General features: G+C 47.5%; 1 long non-coding RNA gene across 1 annotated transcript in view; it reads left to right on the forward strand.

Moving 5' to 3' along the window:
- The window catches only part of LOC109293478, a 7,583-nt gene extending 6,791 nt beyond the window's left edge, over nucleotides 1–792 (forward strand). Inside the window, exon 2 of the long non-coding RNA XR_002096325.1 lies at nucleotides 16–792. This is a non-coding gene — a long non-coding RNA (uncharacterized LOC109293478). The remainder of the gene's footprint in view (nucleotides 1–15) is intronic.
- Nucleotides 793–10,606: the final 9,814 nt, after the last annotated feature.

Here is a 10,606-nt window from a genome sequence, read left to right on the forward strand (position 1 = left end):
GAACCCAGGCTGGAGGTGGTGGTGAAGAAAAGGGATTTAAAATGGAACTTTTGGAGACCTGAATCCTGGCAAGATGCACAGTACAGGGTGAGGCACAGGCTTTCATACAAGGCAGATTGGCACAAGAGCAAATTTGCAGAGCAAATTTCTGTTCCCACCTGTATCACTCACTTTGTGCACAAGGGGTTTGACTCTGTATCACTGGGAATCTTTCCATTGGCTCTACTGGGCTTTGAATCGGAGTGATGTGCATCACAAGAAGCTCTAAAGCATGAGTTTCTGCAAGATCAAGGCCTAAAAATTCTCTTTTTCACATCCAGGAACCGCTGTCACCTTTAACGCAAGAATAAATTTGTAATGTTCCTGATAGAGAATGAAATGGGTAGAAAACTTATCTGGTTCCTTCTTGCTGGGAAGCTCATGGCCAGCCCAGCTGCTCTCTCAATACTTTGCATTCCCAATCCCTGCAAGCACACGGCAGGTAAGAGACACCCTGACTGTAAATGGGAAGACCTGTTCAGACTGGATTGTCTTGAGTGCTGTCCGTGGTCCTGATGTAAAAAGCAACGCCCTGCACTTAAGTGCTTGAGTGAAGAGCTCCAGTGTGCACAACAAGGACCAATGTGGGAGTACGTTATCCCTGTGGATTGTCAAGCAGTTGTATGCAAATTTGCTTTCCTGCTTTACTTCGGCAGCCTCTTTGTCTCCCACCCCCAGTGCAGCCTTCCCCAAGTGAAGCATGTTCCTGGCTGTTATGAAGAGCCCCCACCACCTACAGAGTTGATGTTTCTCGCCAAACCCGGGGTCAGCAACCCCCTGGCGTGTGGCATGTGAAGCCATTTTGCTTGACATGCCACAGCTGGCCTGGGCTCCCACTGGCCACGGAGCCTGGGCTCACAGCAGGCAGCAGAGAGGCTGCAAGCAGCCACACCAGGATCTGTGGCCCCGGCCTGGCTTGTTGCTGTCAGCGGGTGCGCGCACACCTTGGGGCAAATGGCAGGGAAGGGGCCAGGACTGTGCTGCCACAACAAGGATCACAGCTCTGTTTCTCCCTACTACCCCCGATCCATCCCTGGCACACCAACATCTTACAAGTTGAGGTTGCAGGGTGTTTTGGCGCTGCCCAAAAATGTTGCTGACCCCTGCAGTAGCCCAAGATGAAGAAATGCCATGATATTCTTCTGTGCCTGATATAGGGATTTTCAAATACTTTAGCTTCACATACTCCACTTACTTCCCAAATAGACGAGCAATATCAGTCTGCCTGTCTCACCAGTCCCCTGCCCCTGGTTCCCTATATAGCAATTCCCAGATCTTCCACTTTCTCCCAGCTTTTCTTCATCCCACCACCCCTCCAGTGCGACCATTCACGTTAATGAGAGAAGAACGGGTTCTGCTAGTGGATTGGGGAGGTGGTTTACAAAGCCAAAGTAAAGGTCCTTAAACTCCCTGGGAGGAGTGGACATGATGGATTATTTAGGCCACCGATTGGGATTATCTTTGGTTTGGGGTTTGCAGGAACTAAAGCAGTAAGACAACGTATGGAGGAGGCTAAAAGTGCCCCTTGCATTGTCTCCTTTTGGTGTCATTCAGGTTTTGGAAAAGTAAGACTGGAACAGTAAACCCATGTAGATCTCGATACCTATGAACCTAGGCAGACATGTGCTACGTTGGGGAGACGTTTATAGCAGATTCTTGCGCATGCTGTGCAGAGTCTGTGCTGTGGTTTTGTCAGTGCACTTCAGGCACTGGAGAGAGAAAACGTTGACTTGTTTACAGGTGGTTTTAATGCCATGGCTTGAATCACTGAACATAACATTTTGATATGATGCCTGAATAGCTGAATCTAGAAATCTCATTGACTGCGCTTAGCAGTGACAGGTAAATTGTTATATCTTTGGATAAAAGTTGTTTGGGGGCGGGGGGAAATAGAAGTGAAAGAACCAAGGTTTCCTATTTTATTATACGAGAGATATTTTTCCACTAAATTACTGATTCCTAAATTATGTACTTTGTCTGATGTAAATAGCCAGGTGTGTTGTGAAGACTTAAGAAGGCTCATTGTAGTCACATGCATATGGTCCACTCTGTTCGCACAATATTGAGCTGATTTGTTTTATACTTATGAAATTACAGAAATAAAAACAATTTTACTGGACCACTCTGATTTGCATTTTTCTCACTATGTTCTCACCTTGCATTATTTACTTTGGGAGCAAAATCAAAAGCTAGCAAGAGAAGGATATAATGCTCGAGGACATGATTTAGCCTTAAACCTGTGGCATGAAAAATCATGGGATTCATATTTACCAGATCGGGGTTTCTTGGGGGTTCTGATAACAGGACAGTCATGTCTGTAATTCTGGCTGGAGCTAGACATTATGGAGGCTTGCAGCCAGGGGTGGCTTGTGGAGAAACTTTTCTAACAACTGCCCAATTCAGCCCTCATACAACTAAAACATATTCATTCCTAATGTACCCCAGGTAGTTGCCCTAATCTCAGCAAGTCTTGTTAAATAGGTCCTGCCTGTGCCGTGATCACCAAAGTGCTCTGTTTTATCCTTCCCTTGTACGTGTTGAAATTGTCTGAGGGTTAGATTTGAGAAGGACCAGATCATCAGCAGGTGTAAATCAGAGATTCCCAGAGATCAAGTGAAGAGTTTGGCCCTACAGACCTTTCAGCTGGGTTTAGAGGAAGTACCAAGACCAGCAAGGTCAGAACAAAAAACAAGACAAGTGGCCTGTTGCATTTTTAGTGGGAAATCCTGCCAAGGTAGAGATGACATATTTGGAACAGCAGAATCCAAAGGTAATGGCACTCATTAGTTGCAGCCACTTAAGTCCTGTTTCCATGGGGCTAGAAACCAGCTACGCACTTTCTGGAGAAATCACTTTGTTAGAAAGATGCTGGCCAGAGGAGGTGGGGCCTAAGCAGGCTCTGTAAGCAGCTGGCTTGTAATTTGGTAGGGCACTAACCTGAGAAGCTGGGTCAGCACCTTTCTAGTAGGATCACGCTTAGTAAAACATGCCCTCTTTTTCTTAAAAGGGCAAGCAAGCACAGTCCAGCTGTGGGGTCCTGCTGGCTGCTGAAAGCGCTCATGCACAGGAGCAGCGCTTGCATCACTCCTCTGCTACAGAGTCCTCTTGAGCAAACTGGGAAGGAATCGTGGAGCAGGCCTGATGTGTTGCAGGCCCAGGACTGAGCGAGCTGTTCTCTCTGGGATTAAATGTGGCAGAGGGTCGGGCAGAAGCCGGGACAGAACTGGGGCTATAGAGCAGGGGAGAGGCGCATGGATGTTGTCTCTCTGGTCTTTCTGAATCCGAGCCCTGCCCATGCCAGACCTTTCAAAGAGAGGTGAAGCCAAGTGCTCTGCTCTAACTCTCCTTACCCATCCATTGCCTGACCTGTCATTCAGAAGTGAGATGCTGAATGCAGAATTGAGGTGCCTGATCATGATCAGTTCCCTGCTTTTACATGCAGGAGGGTGCAGGTTCAGTACATTACTCTGGTGCCAAGTACAAAATTCCCTCTTGGGGCTTTATCTGGCTTCCCACCAACAGTTCTGTTCTGTTTGTATTATTTTATGCATTTCTCCATCTGCTTAAGTCGTAAGTCTGCATGGGGCCATGCGGCAGGGAGGGGCCTGTTTACATTGTGCCCTCCCAGTCATGTATCAAACTAAGATTTTATTTTTTTTATTTTTTTTCAAGGCTGCTTAAGGGCTGAGGACACCAAATTCCCATTCATTTTAATGGGAATCAGGCCCTTGTCTCCCCCAGCTATCTTTAAACTCTTGGCTTAAGTGTTTACTTAAGAGCTGGCTAAATCGCTGCCGATCTATTTTTAAGGTCAGATGTGTTCTCGTGGCAGCCGAGGAATGCAATGCCATTTATCCCCCACCCTCCCTATAGCCTAGTTAATACCACCAAAAACATCTGTCTGAGACCAGGCACTGTAAGGTAGCAAAGGACATCGAATGAAGCCAGAAATGTCAGGAAGGGACTTGGAGAGGCCAAGGGCAAGTTAAAATTGGAAATAAAACTCACTGTGCTGTTTTGCATAGGCCATTGCAGAACTTTATCCACCCGTATTTTTTCCTCTACCGCTGCTGTCATTACGTGTCCACAACTGAGTTCCCAGCTGGAGTCAGGGCCTCATTTTGCCAGGCAGCACAAACACAGTGAGACGGGGCTTTCAATCAAAGAGCCTTGAAGTCAGAAGTTCAGCGGGCGCTAAGCGTCTTGAGCTCCTTTGAAGCTTCCAGGCTGGGCTGACTAGTGGTGGAAGGAGACGGGCCGTGCCCAAAGTCACCAATCAGGACAGTGGCTGAGCGAGGAATAGACCTCAAGTCTGAATCCCCAGCCTTAGACGGTGCTGCTTCTGCAGCAATATGAGAACTGAATTGTGTGGAAGAAATCCCAGAACTGAGACGGCCACTCTTCTACGTCCCTTCACCCACTGCCCTGCGCCCTTCTCCAGTTCGGTATGCCTTCTGTGTTTGTTAGGCATGCTTTTCCCACTGTCCTTAACATTTCCAGCATACTCCAGATTTTTGTCTAGAAAATGCAGAACTCTGCTAGAGAAGGCTCTGAGCTCTGAAATCTGCTTGTCACACCGACAAGTTTGGACAGCAGCTATTTCACCCACCCTCTCCAGCACCAGAGTAGCGTGTTAGCTGCTAAAAGTACTGAAATAGTTCACAGGGACCTTCAGAGCCATTTGAGTGGGCCTCCGAGTGAATGCTCCACTGAGAGCAAGGCAAGGCCGTGTTCACCTCTTGGAAGTAGCAAGGCAGACTGTCCCCAGATTCAGGCCACGCTACACCAGCTGCCAGTCAGTTTGTATCTTGAAGATCTCCAGAGCCTAAAAGAATGGTGGCTATTTAAAAAAGTTAACCATGTTTTGCAAATGGAAAAACATGGCAAAGTTTGGAGACTGAATTAAGAGGAAGAGAAGGAAATGCACAGAGACAGGAGAATGCTTCTTGATCTCACCTTCAGCAAGGGTCTGCAAAGTATGTCATGCTGCAGCGGTAACTGGTTCCTGCCTCGTGCTGCCCCAACCTTTCCCTCATTCGCATCTTGGTCAAGTTTGGTGCCTTCAACCCAAGATAGTTGGCCCATTTGGGGCCAGAAGCTAACACCTGGGTGAGGTTTGCAGTCAGGCTAGTAACTCTCCATGCACGTTGAAGTGAGGACATGATATTCCCAGTATCTCTCCTAACTTATCCTTCCCCCAACCCTCACCAGGTGTCCAGAAAGAGAGGGGCATGCTCTGCCCTGATTCTCTGCTCAAGAATCTAAATGGCTGAGCTCGGTGCAGCACCCTGAACCACGGGACACAGCCCCAGGAAACCTAGGGACACCCACAGTGAAGACGCAGTAACTGGGGCAGGGCATTGCAGTCGAGCTGTTCCCAAGTGACACCAGTCACCTGAGTTCTCTGTTGTGAAGACGTCCCAGTAGATGGCCTTCAATTGCTTCTTGGCCCTTTCCATTCCTCCAGAATAGCTAATGCCTGATCTTCAGAAATAAAAATTTGATAACGTGGACGTTAAGTGACGCAGCTGCGTGCACCGTGTAAAAACTTTGTGATGTGTTGTCTCCTCCCTTATGTGAAGGGGTCAACGCTCCTATAACGCTAGCTTTTAGGCGGTATTTGCAGAATCCTGCAAAACTCTTATTTCCAGCATAGTTCTGTGTCTTTGAAATGAATGGGAGTTGCCACGGTGTTGCGTATAAATAGGATGAGGCCCTTAGCTCTTGCTACCATGACTCCTTCTGTTAGCAGTCATCAATAACTTTAATAGCATGACTCTGGGTTGTGAGGTCCACCCTAGAGTGTTTGTGGTAATGCCCAATTTGGGGCTGGCCTCTAAATGAGTGTTAAATTCAAATGCAAATGATTTACTGTCAACCACAAGTTTCTCTTCTTTAAGAAGTTCCCTCCCCCCTGTGAAGGGATTTCGTTCTCTCGCATCTGTAAAGTGTTATTCTACTTTGGGTTTCTGGTTGCAGGATTTCTCACTTTAAAAACCTGTAGATTACACTTGAAAGAAACTAACAGCCTCCTTCAACAATAAATCCACTCTCTCCAGACTCAAGTTGTGAGATTGGAGTATATATTACATGCATTTTTCTACATTCTCATCTTATTTCCCAGATTGTTGCTCCTCAATATAAATCCACTTCTCTGTTCAGATAAATCAGTTCCTCACACACTGACGTAACTGGCTATGACTGACCGATCATCAGCATAGATGAGAGCAAGAAGTGTTCATGATCCTGTCAGCTGCTGACCACTAGGTCCCTGGCAGACGTTACGCTTAAGACATGAATGTCTTAAATATAACCCAGTCATACACTAATTTAACCAATTCTGCAATGAAATGGAATAAGCCACAAAGTTATTCCAGAAAAGATGTATAATAACCTTGTGGCTGGTTTCCACTTGCACTATGAATTGAATGTGCTCCCAGCCCCAATCAGCTGACCAGTGCCCCCACCCTGGAGGGCACAATGAGCCTTGAAGGGCTCAGATGCGCTCCCATGGCAGGGAGCACCCATCAGCTGATGGGGGCTCCCAGCTGCGGGAGCATATCCCAGCCAAAGACTCCATGCGTTCCCACCGCTGGGAGCCCTCATCAGTGTGGCGTAATTAGAACCGGACCCCCCCAATCTCACAGTTGTGCCTCCTGCCTTGCACGTGTAACATGGCAGGAGGCACAATTAGGATCATACATCGCATCCCATCATGCTTTTAATTAGGGTGGCTAACAGACGCTCAGAGGCCTGAGCTAGCGAACCATTTCAGTGTGCCACGAATCCGCCTGGATGAAAGCCAAGCTGCAGCACGGATGATGGATGGAAGTGTATGCTGCAAGAACATTTTGCAGGTTAAAATTGGCATTTTGCAAAAGCCTTGTTCTCTTATCTGTGTTACGAATGTGTGTAGACACAAAATATTTGTGTTTCAATTTGCTGTTCGCTGTTACAGTTGTCGGGTGTTCAGCTGCTCACCTTTCAGGCAATGAAACCAGACAAGCCTATTTCATTTGTTTCTACTTGGTTTCACTTTCTAGCTCTTTGGGCTTTGTCTACGCTAGAAAGGTTTGCTGCCGAACTAGTCCATTAGAGTTGGTGACAACTACTCTCTTCACCTCCCCTGCACTGTATGCTCGCACGTGCACGTGCGCGCACACACACACTCTCATAAAGGGTACCTGTAGATGTGTGGGGATGTTGCTTCCATGTGCTGTAATAGCAGCACATCAGAGCAGACTTGATTAATCAAGTCTGCTGCAGTGTGCTAATTAGCATGGTCCAGCAGTCTCCGTGTCTTGTGTATCAGCGTCCCTGTACGTCAAAATGGCAGCACTTTAATTAGCTTTTGTTAAAGTGCCCCTGCTGTCACTTTGAAGCAGAGGGACACTGATGCATGAGAGGCTGCAGGCACTTTAATTAAAGTAATTCTCAGAGCTGCTCCAATTAAAGTGCCTCTCCCCTCCCCCCTAGCACAGTGTAAAGGCACCCAAAGTTGCTCGTACCCATAGTTTATGCTGGCTCAGGGCAGGATTTAAGCTACCAGTATAAGGCACCTTTGTAACAGCCTAACTGCATCAGTGCCAGGGCTTAGATCAGTGTAACTTTCTGTTTAAAAAAAAAAAAAAAAAAATCCTGCCCTACCCTGCACTCCTGATGCAGTTCTACCAGTGGGATCATGGTGTAACAGGGCCTGTACTCTACCACAAGACTGCTTCAGTTCCATGTGCTGCAGCAATGTGTTTTCAGAGCCCCTTTTGCTGTGAGATCCCACGGAAACCTTCCTGTTCTGAACAGGTTTGGGGTTTTTTTAAGCCACCCCGTTTTAGAGGTTTGTTGCTTTACCACCAGAGCTGCAATGAAAATGCACAGAGCTCTGATCTGAGCTACAGCTCCTCACAGGCCTGTGCTGGGCTGGAGCTCTGCTGCTTCACGCCAGTTGAGGATCTGGCCTATCCTGTCTCTAAACTCAATATTTGCCCATCAGTAAGTGGCTTAGCCTTGGCAGGCATATAACTGGTAAACATTATTTAATGTTAACCAAGCACTTTCATAATACCAGCATATGGCAGAGGGGTATGAACTTTGTAATAAGATTATGGATTTTTATTAGCAGACAGCCCAGACTTTCAATAGGGGAGTGTTGTAAATGTTGCAGAATGGGGGAAAGAAATTACTACAGTCTTTTATGCTGAAGTTCACTCTTCCTCCTTCAGGGAAATGGTAGGTCTGTGCGAGATGGCACCGTTCCATCTCACCTTGAGCGTCGAGGTTTCCACGGAACGGCATTTCATTTCAAATTTCATTTCAATTCGAAACAGCTGTTCCGTTTCACTTCGTCAAAACAGTGAGGCTGTTTCGCCACTGTTTCACCCTTTAGCTAGATCAGGCTAGGGGCAGGGAGTCAGCCCAGCTGGGCTGACGCACCGACCCCTGACAGATCTTGCACCAGGGATGGGAAGTCAGCCCAGCTGGGCTGACGCACCGACCCCTGACAGATCTTGCACCAGGGATGGGAAGTCAGCCCAGCTGGGCTGACGCACCGACCCCTGACAGATCTTGCACCAGGGATGGGAAGTCAGCCCAGCTGGGCTGACGCACCGACCCCTGACAGATCTTGCACCAGGGATGGGAAGTCAGCCCAGCTGGGCTGACGCACCGACCCCTGACAGATCTTGCACCAGGGATGGGAAGTCAGCCCAGCTGGGCTGACGCACCGACCCCTGACAGATCTTGCACCAGGGATGGGAAGTCAGCCCAGCTGGGCTGACGCACCGACCCCTGACAGATCTTGCACCAGGGATGGGAAGTCAGCCCAGCTGGGCTGACGCACCGACCCCTGACAGATCTTGCACCAGGGATGGGAAGTCAGCCCAGCTGGGCTGACGCACCGACCCCTGACAGATCTTGCACCAGGGATGGGAAGTCAGCCCAGCTGGGCTGACGCACCGACCCCTGACAGATCTTGCACCAGGGATGGGAAGTCAGCCCAGCTGGGCTGACGCACCGACCCCTGACAGATCTTGCACCAGGGATGGGAAGTCAGCCCAGCTGGGCTGACGCACCGACCCCTGACAGATCTTGCACCAGGGATGGGAAGTCAGCCCAGCTGCACTGACTTCCCATCCCCAGTGCTATGGCCGAAACATTTCGACTAGGCTCGTTTTGTTTCAAGGCTGCTTCAACGCCTGTTGTTTTACTTCGATTTTTGCTGTTTCAACCTCAAAATGAGTTGAAACAGTGTCGAAATGAAACGGCCGGTGAAATTTCGCACAGCCCTAGTAAGCAGTCCGGTGCTTATGCAGCGGGCGCCAGCATTGCGCCACTTCCATTGTTCTGGATTGGGTAGCTAAGCAATGCAATTTTCAAGCAACTTGGTAATCGGTTATGAAGTAATTGAGACACTGGGGACTTTAGATGATCTGCTTTAATTGGGAGAAAAGGTCCGAGGGTGTGGCATAGTTAGGACTCTTGCACACGTAGGGTTGGTGAAGACTTATTTGGGCTGGAACAAGGGGGCAGTGGTATAAGTTATGCACAGTGAGGTGGGGAAGCCTCTTTGAGTGGGGGGGTAAAGTTTAAAGCACAGTTACAGAAGCATAATGGGATAGAAGGGGGAAAGTTTAGATCAAGACTTTTAAGAGAATTTGGATTCTGTGTTTGAAGCCTTAGAAGGGGTCTCTTTCTGAGACCCCAATAAAGAGGCTTTGAGAATCTTCCCCAAACCCACCAAAAATCCCCCAAGTGGAAAATCTTGGCCTTCTCATTTTCTCGCCTATTAGTATACGACTCCAGTTCCATAAGATTGCTGATCTAGCAACTTCCATGACGTCCAAGTCGATTTGTTGACGGTAACATTGCCTGAAGAAATTCTAAAATCAGAGATTAATATTTTCCCCACTGGAAAATATTTTAGCTGACATCCAGGCAATGGCCATCCTATTGATTTCAAGTCCTGGAGAAAAGGTTACAAGTCTCTTTTTTACAAGACACTTTGCTGTTAAATTTAGATGTCCTATTTTCCTTATTCCCATTTTTTTGGCAGGGGTGTTCAGCCTTCCCTAAAAGGCCTTGTTTTATACAGTAAGTTGTGGTTTGCTTTTATCCCAACAGATATCTAAGCTTATAAGGTTTGTTTGCTGCACTCAATAGCAGTATCAGGCTTCAATCTTAAACAGTTATCATCTGTGTTTTATGTATGCTCTTGGCTCCCCGTCTGATGGCTTTCCATGTCCCTTGGCGTTTTGGAGTCTGCATTACGTCATGTCACTTAGTAGTGAGGAAAGTGTAGCCATCTGCTTTAGATTTCTTAGCTGCATGGTATAAAGATTCATTGCATTGCCAGCCAGTCTATTTTTATGTGCCCTTCAATCCTGCAAAAGGAACATGCTCTAATCAATTAGTTCAGCTCTTTTCTTGCTTGTCAGACCTTCGCAATGTTGTGCCCACATCTCAGCGTTGCCAGGATCAGGCTAATTTATAAAGAAAAGTGACTAGGTAAAAATGCTGCCACTGGACCTAGAAAGACATGCGATTTTTTTTTTTTTTTTTTTTTTTTTTTTTT

This window comes from Gavialis gangeticus, unplaced genomic scaffold (assembly GCF_001723915.1).
Source record: "Gavialis gangeticus isolate Ggan-Ray unplaced genomic scaffold, GavGan_comp1, whole genome shotgun sequence".
In the NCBI taxonomy this organism is placed as follows: Eukaryota; Metazoa; Chordata; order Crocodylia; family Gavialidae; genus Gavialis; species Gavialis gangeticus.